Genomic DNA, 16,959 nt, shown 5'->3' on the forward strand with positions numbered 1-16,959 from the left:
AAATAGTATAGCCCTAAGTCCCTAGCATATTAGTAAAGCTTCTAGTTTCTTTTTACCTTGTGTTATGTGATGATGTACCACACCATCTGTATTCCTCTTTTCAAAATCCTAGATTCACCTATGTCCACACTTCTTTCAGATGTGGACATCACAACTCAGAACTTTATACCATCAGAGTAGCCTATAGTTATGTATCACTAACCCAGTTTCCCCTGAAACATATGCATAGTCTACTGAAGTTGTGGAATGAGCTGTTCACTTTCTCATTAGGATTGGAGCAAGAGATATGGTTAGATCCTGCTTTCAAGGTCAGTAGTATACTGTCAGTAGTATAGATAGATAGATAAATGTAGACAGATAGATATAATACTGTCCATGTAGATGTGTATAGACATAGATATAAATAGATAGATATACATGCACATATACACAAATAACGATAGATAGATAGATAGATAGATAGATAGATAGATAGATAGATAGATAGATAGATAAGTTGCCAATACTCAATGGTCTTACATATATACGCTCATAGTACATGCTTATAATACATATTCATATGTACATACACATATATAGTGGCCAATACTCATATATATTCACACTAACGTATATATTAAGCATATAGAACAGCATCAGGTACTGGCTGCTACTAGCAGCCCTGGTGCTGGTACAAACCAAATCTGGATGCAGTCAGACAACAGTGTGCAAGCAGATTGTTTATTTCTGATAATAAACACTTCACATTTAAATGCATTTTTAGCTATGTCTTGAGTATTCCTTGAGCTTTAGTGACTTTCATACATACACAGACAGCAGCATACAAGTATGGTGTATATGACAAACTTCATGATAAGTGCCCTAGTTGTGATTCTGTTTTCTATGCACTATACCTGCAAGTGGAGTTGCTAATCTGCCAGGGAAGATTTTATGGCCAGTTCTCTCTGTCACAGTCATCCTTTCTTCCTGCCTGCCTGCTTGCTTGCCTTCCTGCCTCTTTTTGTTTTACTTTAATATAACAAAAATATTCCAGGTTAAAGAGCATGTTCCAGAAAGTATACATCAAATGGTACGAATGCTAGGGTAAGGGCTAACAAAAGTGTTCATTCTTCCATCTCCATGTAAATGTAGCATTATTCCATGTTTTGATTATAAATAATTTCTGAGAGCCTAGCATGTGCAAAGCAAGTAGACAAGAAAGGCTCAATCCTTGCTTTTAGTTTAGATATTAGCTAAGGCAGAACAAGTAACAGGGAGAAAGGAATACAAGTAGTACAAGCTTGTGCACTTAAGATTTTCTACTAGCTTCAATGGACATTGAATTGGATGTTTTCTTAGGTATGTCATGTTTATACTGAAATTACAGAGCTGTGTAACATATGCTACATAGCACATATATTAAATACATATGTTATTTTGGGGCAGGATGGACTTGTGATGTGAGGAGAGAGGGAGAAGATGTATCTGGAAGCAGGACAAGATAGAAAGAGAAGAAAAGAGATAAAACAGCAGTGACAAGAAAGGAAGTACATGGGAAAAAATAGAAGGGAAAGTGTGTCTGTACACAGAGAAAAAAACATTTTAACACTAGCACCTTTAAATCTTAATCTTAGAAACTGCACCAAATTCACTATCTACTTAAGCACAGCCTAAAACTTTCCCACACTTTTCAACCAAAATATATGATCAACACCTCTACAGATCTTAATTAACAAAGCCACCACTATTTACAAAAACTGAAGATTGAGAAAAAGCTTAAGGACATAACTACTTATTTCTTTTGTAATTTGCTAATGTTTACTGGAACTGGATGAAACTTTTAAAGCAATTTTAAGCTACCAGAATTGGGAAAGTTTAGACTGAGTGGATGTGTGTATTCTCTTTGAGCATGTAGAAAAATCTATTTGCTTAAAGAGACCTTGATCTTAGGCAGTAATAGCTCATTTCAGTTTGCAAATAAATAAAATTAAAATCACATATTCATTCTAAAAACATATTTTGACATATTTCAGCTTTTGCAGGGCTCATTTAGCAGGGAATCACTTAGATAATGAAATGGGAGCTTTATACCCATTTTTTCGTGACCACCTGCTATAATATGTCACAAAAATTGAGCAAGAACAAACAAACAGCATGAGGACACACATTTAGCTAAATCAAGTCCATTTATCTATTGAAAATTAAGTAGGTGCAGATCAATTCAAATACACTATCATTAGATTTAAAAAAAGACAGGCTCAATAAGTACTTTTGCTATTAAGCAGCCTAATTCACAGTTTCTATTGTCATCTTTCTGATTTGTAAAGCATGATACTAAGGGAAATGATTATCCTTTTAAATCACAGCCTGACACTTGGAACAATGTAAAAACAGACATAATTTTTCCAGCTCTTGCAAGATTTTGTGTCTTAACTAAAGCTCCAGCTCCTGGAATAGTGTGAATACATGAGAATTTCAACTTTCATTTTAAAAAAGGATTTTTTTAAATTTAAAATAGTACAAAACATTAACAGGAGCAGGGGCTTGGACCAGTTTCACAAATCCCAAATAAAACTATTTGTGTGTAGTGTCAGGTTCTCTCTCTTTTCTTTCTTTGTGTTGGAACAGTTCTCTTTGTATCAAGAATGAAATATTTATTGGGCCTGAGTGGAATAGATTTCATAGACATTGGGGCTGGAAGGGACCTCGGAAGATCATCGAGTCCAGCTCCCTGCTCCAAGAGCAAGAAGTCAGCAGGGATCATAGGATCCCAGCAAGATAAACGTCTAAATGTCTCTTGAAGGAGTTCAAAGTGGGTGCTTGAACCACCTCCAGAGGTTGTCTATTCCAGACCTTGGGGGCTCGGACAGTAAAGAAGTTCTTCCTTATGTCCAGCCTGAAACAGTCATGGAGGAGTTTGTGACCGCTCAACCTTGTCATCCCTTCGGGCGCTCTGGTGAATAATCATTCCCTCAGATCCTGGTGAACACCCCTGATAAACTTATAGGTGGCCATCAGATCACCCCTGAGGCTGCGCTTTTCCAGGCTGAAGAGTCCCATGGCTCTCAGCCTCTCATCATAAAGTCTGTTTTCTTGACCCTTGATCATGTGTGTGGCTCTCCTCTGCACCCTCTCAAGCTTCTCCACATCCTTTTTAAATTGTGGAGCCCAGAACTGGATGCAGTACTCTAGCTGTGGCCTCACCAAGGCCAAGTACAATGGGAGAATGACATCCTGGGATTTGCTTGAGAAGCATCTATGGATGCAAGCCAGTGTTTTGCTCACTTTACTAGCTGCAGCATCACATTGAAGGCTCACGTTCATCTTGTGGTCCATCATGACCCCCAAGTCCCTTTTGCCTGTAATTCTAGCCAGCATAGCACTGCCGAGCCTATAAGCATGCTACAGGTTTTTCCTCTCAAGGTGGAGAACCTTGCATTTTTTGGTGTTAAACACCATCAGGTTCTCATCCGCCCATTTCATGAGCCTGTCAAGGTCAGCCTAGATCAGCCTCCTGTCCTCAGGTGTGGATGCTTTACCCCAGAGTTTGGTGTTGTGGAAGATTGACTCCAAGTAATTAGGGTACTCACCTAGTATGTGTGGAGGACTTAAGTTCAAGCCCCCGCTCCAGTATATATTCAGTTACTTATGCAAAGTGGAACAGCTCCAACAGGAGCGAGATTCTTCCCAGACTGCCTGATGGTCTTCTGATTAGGGCAGGGGTGGGCAATTGTTTCGGGTGGAGGGCTGCTTACTGAGTTTTGGCAAGCCATCGAGGGCTGCATGTTTATTAATAATGTTAATAAACATTAATTTTCTAAATTTTTTAGGGGCCTTGAGGACCGGATAGTATGGCATCTGGCCCACAGGCCGCATTTTGCCCACCCTTGGATTAGGGCATGCAGGATGTAGGAGAATGGCAAGAACCAAGCCCTGAACATGAATTTCCAATATCCTGTTAGAATGACCTGGTTGTTCCAAGGTCTTTCTTCTTCTTTTCAAACTCCCCCCATCTCCTTTTTTTCTGTCCCCCATTGTGGACCTAAGAAATTGTCTCTGAACAAAACTTTTCTCTAAACTGGTATGCCCCAGTGAAAAGTTTTAATTCCTTTCAGTAGCATAACTGAGCAAGGACAACTCAGGCAGTAGCCCTGTGTACCACCTTTGCTGAGGAGAAGCAAATATAGGTGTTGCTGCAGTGGTGGCTGGCCATGCCACCACCACTGGCACTAGGGCACCTGGGGATGCTCCATGCACTGGGGCACAGAACTGTCATGCTACTTCGATGGTTCCTGTGCAGAAACACATTGTCCAGTTTAAAAAAAAAAATCCCAAACCATCCTATATCATACCCGAGTTTGATGACTGACTTAAATTGCACAGCACCCGTCTAGGGGCTATTTATGATGAGGGCAATGTTTGAAAAAAGAAAGTATCCTGAATTTTCTGTTTTTTTCTGAGTTCTGCTGAAACCTTTTTTGTTTAAATAGTGTTATTTTTAAGTAATAAATTTAATTCGTTGCTGAAGTCCCTTAACTATGTTACTTTGGAGGTTTTATTTCAATTTTAAAGGATAGGTTGTTTAAATTTTAAAGGACAGAATCTTTAAAAATTATTGTCTTCTTCTTCTTCACATCTAGGAAAATCATTCATGGACCAGGTCCTCCGAGCCGGGGTCATTTGACCCCAGCATTCTTTCCTGCCCATGGCAGGGGGTCAGACTTGAGAACCTGCTTAGATCCCTTCTGACCCTACCAACTATGAAACTACATAAAGTTCCCTAAAAAATGTTCCCTGTTCCATGAATCAGCAGCTTTTGTATGCTCTATGGTATTTGCTTATATCATTCTCAATCTAAGATTACAGCTGGATTCACTTTCTTGTTCACTTAGAAAAATAAAGAGAGTAAGAGACAGACAACCTTAACTCTAGACAGAAACAGAAAAAGTAAAAGTCACCAACCAGGTATTCAGTTTCCATGAGATGCAAGACGAACTGTGGGTTTATTTTTTAACACCAAGCTAAAAATATAAATTATATGTTCCAATCACCTCCCCCTGCCAAACTATGAGAAGCATTAAAAAAATACATCTTAGAAAGAAATGGACTTTCAGCATTTCCTGAAGAGTTATAATATTGCATATTAATTGGGGGTCTGGAGAAAGATGCAGTGGTCAAGATCTTGCTCTATGCTTGTGCCTGTCCCCTGCTACCTCTGCTCCCTACCTACTCCCCTCCCCCCACCCCAGTCTTGGCCTCTCCCTTCCACCTCTGCCTCTTTCTCTGCTCCCTCTTTCCCCCAGCATCTGCCCCCCACAGCCTCTGCTTTCCCCTTCTCCCAGCCTCTGTTTCTCCCTTCCCCCCACCAAGCCCAGCCCAGTCCAGCCCAGTCCAGTCCAGCCCCATAGCAGCCATGTGGACTGCACACTGCTGCTATGGGGCAGGCTGGGGTCATCCTTAGTGCTCCAGGATGCAGCATCCACACAGTCTGTACTGGCACAGAGCAAGGGTAAGGTGGGGAGGGTAAGGAGCAGGCAGAGGCTGTGTGGAGGGGAGGAGATGGGAGGAAGAGGCTGCAGTGAGGATATGATGGTGGGCTAAGGTAGCAGGGGAGCAGAGTGCAGGAAGCAGCTGTGGCTATGGCCAGGCCCTGGCAGGGGCTGGGGCCTGTGCCACAGCAGCCACCTGAGCCCCCACCTCCCTAGTATGTGATTCTAAGATAAAGGGCATTTCCCTCCGTGTTAAATGGAAGGGGGGGGGGGGGGGACCTTCATCTTAGAACTGAGTAAATATGGTAAAAGAAATATTGGTTTATCTTATTTTAGCAGGTTATATTTAATTGCTTTGCTAATGGAAACAGTAGCATTTTTCCTAAATAAGGGAAATTAGGAGGTCACTAGTCAGTTTACATACGCATCTATAGAAGTTCCTAATATAGATTTATCTATTACATCATTAGAATTTTAAATTGGAGTTTTTAATATCACAGGTTCTTTGCTTCATTCATAAATATGCATTTAACTCCCATGTGTATGATGGACACTGAAAGCTGTAACATACTTTGAGGCGGCTATGGTGCATCAGAGTGGTTACTAGAAAGAATATTTTGGGGTTTTTCCTTTCAGTCTTAGGGTATAGACTGCTTTGCCCAGCACTGTGAATTACAATTAGGGCATGTAGCTTGAGTATTCTGTCCTGGGAGAATCAGCCCTTTGTAGAAGGATCTCTATAGGGTAGTACTGAAATTCCTGTACCACAGAGAAGACATGAGGCACTAGAGTAGCATAAGATTTGGGAAATAGAAAAGCAACTATTACACCTCTTCTTTTGCTTAGCTATAGGCAAAGATATGGGCCAAGAGAGATAAAAGGTGGAGAAATTAAATATATTTTTTCTTACTGCACACATGGAAAGCAGAGGTGTAGAGAAATAGAATGAACAATCCAAAATTTCATATACTGTCTATGGCAGAGTTTAGGATTGAAGTCAGTTTCCTAAATCCCAATCCAATGCTTTTACCAATAATCATGCGTAAAAAATATAATTTGGCATGTTGCCTCACTTTACCAATAAATAATCATGATTTAGATTAATAATTAATTTAATCCTAAATCCCGTGTACAAGTCAGGAATCAAGATCAGAGAGAAATCAATCCAATAGAGAGAACACATGTCATTTGGGGATTGGAAAACAATATGTCCTTATTCTCAGTCTTGTATTCAAGTCCATTGAATGTCTACCTCTCTCCATCATCTTCCTGTTAAAGAAGCCATTGTATAAATTATGTTACCTCATTTCAACCATCTGGTGGGAAGAAATCAAAAAAGCTGCAGTTAGGCAATTCCTGGCCCCAAATAAGAGTAAAACAAGGAAGAGAAAGGTATCAGGATCCTTGGAGGCAGTTTACTGTGCCAAACCACACTGGGTTTGTCTATATTGTTCAATGCAGTGCTGCACACAAAACCCCAAACTACCTGTGGACAAGATAACTTGCACACCCAGAAGCATTATAGTAATGTTAATATGGAATTCCTCACAGACTAAGTAGTTGAATAGGAGTTTTGCCTTAACACGACTGCATTGCTTCTGGGATCCAAGCCAGTTCATAATGAGCTACCTTGGGTATCTCTGCACAGTACTGCATTGTGCCATGTTGCTCAATATGGGAACTGGTGAGACTTAGGCCTCTTCAGGGATAGGAAAGCAGAGACAATAGCCACACAGCTTACCAAGTGCAAAGGAAGCTGGAGTACCCACTTTGTTCCAGATTTTCAGAGGTGCTGAAAATATTAATACCAGTTAAAATCAGTGGGAACCAGTTCCTTGGCACTTTTAATAACAGGTATCCTAGAGGGGGGAATATTTGCTGCTCCAGGCAGCACTTACCAGAAGCAAGCCCATCTGGGGCTCCTGAATGAACAGAGCAACCTCCCTACTGATCAGTTCTGGTACATTTTGCTCTTAATTGCAGGATCTTCTTTACAAATAAGTTCATCTTTACATCAGAAATTTAGTTGGCAATTTGTTCTATGACCCCAAGCTGCTAGCTGTAGAAAAATGCAAAGAGTAGTTATTTGCTCATTTAAACTCTCATCTCCATAATGGCTCTTGACCAGCTTATAGCTGAGTCTGAGGTAACGAGTGTGTTATGCAATAATTAATTAATGAACCAAAGGCACTGAGTCTTCCAAGGGACTATCTTTGCCTGATTATTTTAGCGACTATTTTAGCTAAGCTGTAGCTTCACACCCGCCATCATGTTCTTTCATGTTGACTAACCTTTCACTGAGAATTCATGCAGTTATTTATGCTTAAGGAAATGTGTCTGTCCATAAATCATGGAAGCATATACAACCTTTATCAATAAAACCACATGAAAAAAATGGGAAAAAACATAAAAGTCTTCCAGATTACCCTGTAAAGCTAAAATTTGCTTACCACTATCTTTCTGTCAATTTATCCTTCTTATCCAGAAAAGAGCAGAGAAAGAAGATTGGCACAGGGCAATCTGAAGGTCAATTCATATTGTGAATATAAACATTGGTGATGCTCGCTGTTATCTCTGCGACTAAATAAAACTGAGAATCAGACTGGATGAGTATCCACTGCATCTACAGCTCTTTCTTAGCCATGGTGCACAGATACCTAGTGTAGCCAAAACTAACAGTTGTCACACAAACACACAAAGAAATGCACACCAATATCTATGGCTATGTACATGGAATATTCTGGCACCATTACCATGATCTGTTCTGAAAGCAACTTTAGCTTGGCAAGATGTATGGCCAGGAACAAAAAAAGAATGAAACTTGAAAATGAATAAAGAAAAGAGATAAAATAGGAAAGTCATAAAGTCAAATTGCAAATGTTGTGGGAAAACACTGGTATGCAAGAGGAAGGATATTGGTCCCCACAAAGGGGTTTAGCAATAGGGAATATTCTGCTACACAGTGGCCATGTCTACATGAGACACTGCAATAGCTCATTACTACTATGCAGTAGCTCATTAGTGCTATTCAGTAGTGTTATGCAAGTTATGGTTATGCAAGTACTAAATGACTGAGCTGTAACAACTGCTAATTAGTTCCACACTAAAGTGTCAGCATCTATACATGCTCTGCTATTAATCTGGAGTAAATTAATTAACTTTGCTGTAGAATAGAGCTGCCCAAAACAAATACTATCCTACAGCAGAGTTGTTTCCTCTACCACAACCCAAGTGTAGATGCTGACTGGGGCTGGCTGGGGCACAAGGGTGCCACAGTGCAGGGCTGCCTGCTGGCTAGCCTTGTGCTCCAGGTAGCCCCTTCACAGCACACTGAACTGGGTCAGAGCAGTCCCTGGCTGGCATGCTGACCCCCAGGGCCCTCTGCCAGCTTGGACTGCTCTGCCCTAGATCAATGAGCTGTGGTCCCAGGTGCATGTATAAACACTGTGCCTGGGAGCAATAAACTCCCATGTGAACTGCACTGGAGTTTACTGAATTTAATTAATTTCATGTGTAGATATGCCTAGTGAGTACATCTACATGTGCAATTGATCTGTAGCAATAAACTCTGGAGCAGTTTGAGCCAGAATATACTCTTGGGCTCAGTGTCTACATGTGCAACCAGGACATATAGCATTTTCAGCTAGGGTGGAGCAGTTTCTGCCGGAGCTGAGGGCATGGGAGGTCAGCCCCAGGCTCTGGGTGGCAGTGGCAAGTGGTGGATAGGCTGGCTGGGGCACAAGGGGGCTAAAAGTATGGAACTGTGTGGCTAGATGGCAGGCAGGAATCTGGCTCCCGGTTGGCTAGGCTGACTGGGCACAATTTATGCCCATGATCAGTTTCTATGTGTGGTTTTAATCACAGTTAATTACCCCACTGTAAGATATTACTGTCCCTGACAGTGCAGTGCAGTAGATTGTGATGCTTTACTCTGCAGCTAATCAGTCTACTTGGCAATTAAGCGCATATATAGACATGGTCAGTGTCTCCTTATTGCTTCCCTTGTAACAATAAGACTCTGCTCAGAATAAAGGTCTGGGCTGAGAAGTACAATTTAGCTCCTTATGAAGCCAAATTTATACAGTAAAAAATGGTAACCATAGAAAGATGTGTTTTGCTTTTGCTCAGCAGTTTTTATTTAAAATGAACATGCAGTGAGAAAAATGACTTATTAACCTTCTTACCATGTGTCCTTTCAATAGTCATAGTAATATTTGATAAGGTGAATGACAAAAATAAGCCTTTACTAGTATTTACTCTTGTTAGCACTTGGGAGCTTCCCAACTTGCACCAATAAGCTGTATGCTTTCATGGATTCATGCATTACTCCCATAAACATTATGAAAAGGTTAAAAGACAAGGTTAAGGAATAGTCTTTGGTTGGAGCTATACAATCCAGGAGAAGAAGCATTGGGAAGCATTTTTCCCAAAATCTGGCTGCTGAATCCCTTAGGGTGAGACACTTTCTCAGTATCTAGTCTCTTTTTATGACCAGGTTACAAAACGCCTGGACACAGGAGTAGGGGTTGATGTTGTATACTTAGACTTCAGGAAGGCCTTAGATACGGTATCCCACCCCATACTGGTGAACAAGTTAAGAGGCTGTGACTTGGATGACTACACAGTCCAGCGGGTTGCAAATTGGCTAGAGGGTCGCACCCAGAGAGTCGTGGTGGATGGGTCAGTCTCGACCTGGAAGGGTGTGGGCAGTGGGGTCCCGCAGGACTCGGTCCTTGGACCGATACTCTTCAATATGTTCATCAGTGACTTGGACGTGGGAGTGAAATGTACTCTGTCCAAGTTTGCGGATGACACAAAACTGTGGGGAGAAGTGGACATGCCGGAGGGCAGGGAAAAACTACAAGCAGACATGGACAGGTTGGACATATGGGCACAAAACAACAGAATGCAGTTCAACAAGGAGAATGCAAAGTGCTGCACCTAGGGAGGAAAAATGTCCAGCATACCTACAGCCTAGGGAATGACCTGCTGGGTGGAACGGAAGCAGAAGGGGATCTTGGAGTCCTAGTGGACTCCAAGATGAACATGAGTCGGCAGTGTGACGAAGCCATCAGAAAAGCTAATGGCACTTTATCGTGCATCAGCAGATGCATGACGAACAGATCCAAGGAGGTGATGCTCCCCTCTATCAGGCACTGGTCAGACCGCAGTTGGAGTACTGCGTGCAATTCTGGGCGCCGCACTTCAATAGGGATTCATAGATTCATAGATGTTAGGGTCGGAAGGGACCTCAATAGATCATCAAGTCCGACCCCCTGCATAAGCAGGAAAGAGTGCTGGGTCTAAATGACCCCAGCTAGATACTCGTCTAACCTCCTCTTGAAGACCCCCAGGGTAGGGGAGAGCACCACCTCCCTTGGGAGCCCGTTCCAGACCTTGGCCACTCGAACTGTGAAGAAGTTCTTCCTAATGTCCAGTCTGAATCTGCTGTCTGCGAGCTTGTGGCCATTGTAACCCCCGGGGGCGCCTTGGTGAATAAATCCTCACCAATTCCCTTCTGTGCCCCCGTGATGAACTTATAGGCAGCCACAAGGTCGCCTCTCAACCTTCTCTTGCGGAGGCTGAAAAGGTCCAGTTTCTCTAGTCTCTCCTCGTAGGGCTTGGTCTGCAGGCCCTTGACCATACGAGTTGCCCTTCGCTGTACCCTCTCCAGGTTATCCGCATCCTTCTTGAAGTGTGGCGCCCAGAATTGCACGCAGTACTCCAACTGTGGTCTGACCAACGCCCTATAGAGGGGAAGTATCACCTCCCTGGACCTATTTGTCATGCATCTGCTGATGCACGATAAAGTGCCATTGGCTTTTCTGATGGCTTCGTCACACTGCCGGCTCATGTTCAACTTGGAGTCCACTAGGACTCCAAGATCCCTTTCCACCTCCGTGCCACCCAGCAGGTCATTCCCTAGGCTGTAGGTGTGCTGGACATTTTTCCTCCCTAGGTGCAGCACTTTGCATTTCTCCTTGTTGAACTGCATCCTGTTGTTTTCTGCCCACTTGTCCAACCTATCCAGGTCTGCCTGCAGCTGTTCCCTGCCCTCCGGCGTGTCCACTTCTCCCCATAGCTTTGTGTCATCTGCAAAATTGGACAGAGTACATTTCACTCCCACGTCCAAGTCGCTGATGAAGACATTAAAGAGTATCGGTCCAAGGACCGAACCCTGCGGGACCCCACTGCCCACACCCTTCCAGGTCGAGACTGACCCATCTACCACGACTCTTTGGGTGCGACCCTCTAGCCAATTCGCCACCCACCGGACTGTGCAGTCATCCACATCACAGCCTCTTAATTTCTTCACCAGTATGGGGTGGGATACCGTATCGAAGGCCTTCCTGAAGTCCAGGTATACGACATCCACCCCTCCTCCTGTGTCCAGGCGTTTCGTAACCTGGTCATAGAAAGAGACTAGGTTGGTCAGGCACAATCTGCCCGCCACAAACCCATGCTGGTTTCCCCTCAGCATAATTTGTCCTGCCGGGCTCTTGCAAATGTGAGCCTTGATAATTTTTTCAAATACTTTACCAAGGATGGAGGTGAGACTGACCGGCCTATAGTTGCCTGGGTCCTCCTTCCTCCCCTTTTTGAAAATGGGGACCACGTTAGCCCTTTTCCAGTCCTCCGGGACTTGGCCTGTGCGCCACGAGCATTCGAATATTCCCGCCAGTGGCTCTGCAATGACGTCGGCCAGTGCCTTCAGCACCCTGGGATGGAGCCCATCCGGGCCTGCCGACTTAAAGGCATCCAGTTCTTCCAAGTGACTCTGCACCACCTCAGGATCTACGCATGGAAGTCTGGCACCTTGCTGCTGCCTCTCTACAACCCCAGTGAGAGACTTGTCGTGCCCCTCGCTTAGGAACACTGAGGCAAAGAACTCGTTGAGGAGTTCAGCCTTGTCCCCTCTATCTGTCACCAATTGCTTCTGCCCATTTAGCAGGGGTCCTATTCCTCCCTGGGCCTTCCTTTTACTCCCTATGTATCTAAAAAACAATTTCTTGTTGTCCTTTACTTGGGTTGCCATCCTCAGCTCCATGGTAGCTTTGGCCCGCCTAACTGCCTCCCTACAAGCACGAGCAGAGGAGGTATATTCATCTTTAGTGATCTCACCCTGTTTCCACTTTTTATGTGCTCCCCTTTTGGCCCTTAGGCTGCCCTGGATTTCTCTGGTCAGCCATGGAAGCCTCCTGGCCCCTTTCCCTCTTTTGCCTCGCTCGGGGATCGTCTTGCTTTGTGCCCAAAGGATCGTTTCCTTTAGGCACAGCCACCCTTCTTGGGCACCCATCCCATCAAAACTCCTACTCTGCAGTGCTTCCTTGACTAATCGCCTGAGTGCAATGAGATCAGCTTTCCTAAAGTCTAGCACTTTCACCCTACTAGTTACCTTACCCACTCGCCGTCTTATGTTGAATTCTATCATAAGGTGATCACTGTCTCCCAGATAGCTACCGATTTGGAGGTCCCCTATCATGTCATCTCCCGTTGCCAATATCAGATCCAGTATGGCATTCCCCCTAGTGGGACTGTGTACCTCCTGTGTCAGGTGGAGGTCCTGTACACAAGTTAGAAACCTGCGTGAGCGATGGGACCTTGCTGTCTGCGTCTCCCAGCAGATGTCCGGGTAGTTTAGGTCCCCCATGACTACCACCTCTTTAGCTTTTATGGTCTCCGAGAGTTGCCTCAGGAGCCCCGCATCTATTTCTTCCCCTTGGTGTGGGGGTCTGTAGCAGACCCCTACCACCAAATCCCTTTCTCCTTGCCCCCCATGTAGCCTAACCCACAATCCTTCTACTTCCTCAGCCTCGGATTCTGTCTTGATGAGGGTTGATGTATATTGCTCACTGACATAAAGTGCAACCCCCCCCCCCTTTCTTCCCCGACCTGTCCTTTCTGTACAATCTATAGCCCTCAATATGTACCGCCCAGTCATGGGATGAATCCCACCAGGTCTCTGTTAGCCCCACTAAGTCATAGGTGTTTAGTGCAAGCAGGAGCGCTAGTTCATCCTGCTTGTTCCCCATGCTCCTAGCATTAGTATATAGGCACTTGAGCCCTGCGACTGGCGCCTTTGCTGCCCCCCTGCTCCCAGTCCCATGGGGCCCATTGTTCCTTACCTTCTTGTTCCTTACCTGTTCTGTTGTGCTGGCCTCCCCATGGCTTTCAGGTTCCCAATGTTCTCCTTCTTCAGGCTGGGCTGTCCTTGTGGGTGCCACATGGTTTGGTGGTCCACAGCTTCCCCTGCCCTCGTACTCCCCTCCCCCCGACGAGCCTAGTTTAAAGCCCGCCGGAGGAGATCCGCCAACCTAGAAGAAAACACACGCTTACCTTTGGGGGACAGGTGAAGCCCATCCCAGCTGAGCATGTCCCTCGTCGTGATGTGCGGGTCATGGTCCAGGAAGCCGAAGCCTGCCTCGAGACACCACTGCCGAAGCCGCCAGTTGGTCTCTCTGATGCAGTTCTCCTGCCGTCTTCCTCGTCCGGTCACCGGTAGGATGGAAGAGAAAACCACCTGGGCACCGAACTCCTTCAGCACGCCACCCAGAGCACAGTAGTCCGCCATCAAGTGATCGGGGGTTCTCCTGGCCGCATCATTAGTACCCACATGGACTAGGACCATGGGGTAATAATCGGTGGGCTTGATCCTGGCCTGGATTACCTCCGTCACATCCCGAATCTTTGCTCCAGGGAGGCAGCATACCTCTCGTGCCGAGGGGTCCTGGCGACAGATGGGTCCTTCCGTACCTCTCAGGATGGAGTCTCCTATGACGAGCACACGTCGCCTCTTCCTCTGGGTCATCGTGGATCTCTTGATCTGTTTGGGGTGTGAAGAACGTGGTGTTTCTTCTTGCCCAAGGGTGTCCTCCTCCCCTTCCATCTCCTGCAGGGTCGCCAGGGCCTCGTACCTGTTCACCAGTCGGACTGGAGAAGCTGGTACCGGTTCTCTGCGTGCCGCTCCGGTCCTGGCTGTGACCGTCTGCCACTCTGCTGTGGAGGGTATTCCCCGGGGTGCTTCTTCCTTTGGTGCCTGGGCCTGCAGGGAAAGGAAATAACTGTCAATTTCATCCTCCGCCTCCCTGATCCCCCTCAGCCTGCTAACCTCCTCCCGGAGCTCCCTCACCTGCGCCTCCAGGGCCCTAAGACGGGCACCTGCTGGACAGGTGTGGGGGCCCCCAATCTCTGCTCCCCCCGGCCCTGCTGGGGATACCCCACAGGCCAGGAGGTAGGGGGACACCGGCTCCCCCATGGGCTCGGTCTGGGTGGGGGCCTCAGACCTGCCCCGGGTAGCCTTGTCCCCCTGGGCAGAGGCCCTAGCAGTACTCCTCATAGACACCATTCTACAAGCTGCTGTTTGTAGACCTGCGCGGTGTCTACGCCCTACCCCTACAGGAGTCCCACTCCTGGCCCTCCTGGCCCGCCCTCCGGCGCGAACGCCCGCGCAAACGCCGGCGTGCTCTGTGCTCTGTTTGTGCGCTCTGTTCGCGCTGCGCGGCTCGGGAGCGCGGCTCCCTACCGGCTCAGCTATATGGGACCCGGGGGGATGTGGATAACCTGGAGAGGGTCCAGAGAAGGGTCACTCGTATGGTTAAGGGCTTGCAGGCCAAGCTCTATGATGCGAGACTAGGGCACCTGGACCTCTTCAGCCTCCACAAGAGAAGGTTGAGAAGCGACCTTGTGGCTGCCTATATGTTCATCACGGGGGCACAGAAGGGAATTGGTGAGTTTTTATTCACCAAAGTGCCCCCAGGGGTTACAAGAAATAATGGCCACAAGCTAGCAGAGAGCAGATTTAGACTAGACATTAGGAAGAACTTCTTCACAGTTCGAGTGGCCAAGGTCTGGAATGGGCTCCCAAGGGAGGTGGTGCTCTCCCCTACCCTGGGGGTCTTCAAGAGGAGGTTATATAGGCATCTAGCTGGGGTTATCTGAACCCAGCACTCTTTCCTGCCTATGCAGGGGGTCGGACTCGATGATCTATTGAGGTCCCTTCCGACCCTAGCATCTATGAATCTATGAATCTATGACTCTACCTTGTGGGATGCCACTGAAGCATTGCAGGCAAATATGTTGTACTGGGGGGTAAGAAAAATCACTTATAGTAGTAAATCTGCTATAGAAATAAATAAGAAAAAATCATAAAATCCTCATTGTCACAAATTACAAAGCTGTATTTCAGAGGGCATTTCAGTGACACTTTATTGGTCACATCATGCCTACAAAAGGATAGAGTGATTTCTAATGGTTACTTGTTTTACCGACATACACTCATGACTGGGCAGATAGACACACCCAAAGGAAATAGAAAGGAACAGTGTCATAAAGCAGTCAGCCTTTCAGAGTTGTATGAATGTAATTTCGTTTGTACTGTACACTGCAGATGGCTTTCTTAGAATACAAGATACGAAACATGAACTTTCAGTTGCTTACCTGCATGGCTGAGTCTCTGATGTTTGACATTTCCTCCTTGGTAAACTGTTGCGGAAATATTGTCAGATACATCATCATGGAGGCTCAAAATCCAAAGGCTGTAACAGATTCTTCACTACCTTTTACCATATGTAGCCATTTGCATCAGCACAAAGCAGGTATAAATTGCTGCCAAATCAGAGGCACTGTTGTAAACTTCCTTTTTGTAGCTGCATAGCTGATTGTGCACAGATGTACAAAATTAGACCTACTGTGTCCTTGTGTAAAATGTACATGAACTTTTTTTTGAATATAACTTAAACATCCAAGTATATTTTGACCTGTGAATGCAATGAAGCCACTAATAAAAAAAATCCTTAAAAGCATTACTTGGATTATACACACAATAAAAAAACCTGTTATCTGAAGTGGTAATAAAAAAAGAGACAAAGCTATACGTTTTTTTCTCATCCCTGCTGTTTTATGATTTTTATAGCTTTACCAGTGCATAAAGATTTCAGTGAATTGCTTTAATTGTGTGAATAGTAACCAATGAGCATTTTCTATTGATAAAACATCCTCATTGCATTCTTGTCAGTACTTAACAACATCAGAGATTGCAACTAATGGCTGCAGAATCACAAGCCTCTCTGTTTTAAACTGGTTTGCTTTGAATACAAACAACCTTTAATTTTCCCTCACTACTTAAAATAAAAAAATCTCTCTCTTTCTCTTCCCCTCCCCCCCAAGTTACATATTTTGCTAGTTTATAGTCCTAATGGGTGCACCTACACATGCATTTAGCTCCACTATAGACTAATTTGCTGCGATGTAAAGCATCACAGTCTGCACGTGATGCTATCAGACCGCAGCAAACTATCTGTTGTTGCCGTAAGGTAGTACTGGTAGGGACAATACTATAGATTTCATAAATACATTTCGTAGATTTCTAGAGTTGGAAGGGACCTGGTAGATCATCGGGTCTGACCCCCTGCTCCAGGCAGGCAAGAACACTGGGGTTAGGTAACCCCAGCAAGACGCCTGTCTAATCTCCTCTTGAACACCCCCAGGGTAG

The sequence above is a fragment of the Alligator mississippiensis genome, chromosome 3 (genome assembly GCF_030867095.1).
Source record: "Alligator mississippiensis isolate rAllMis1 chromosome 3, rAllMis1, whole genome shotgun sequence".
Lineage (NCBI taxonomy): Eukaryota > Metazoa > Chordata > Crocodylia > Alligatoridae > Alligator > Alligator mississippiensis.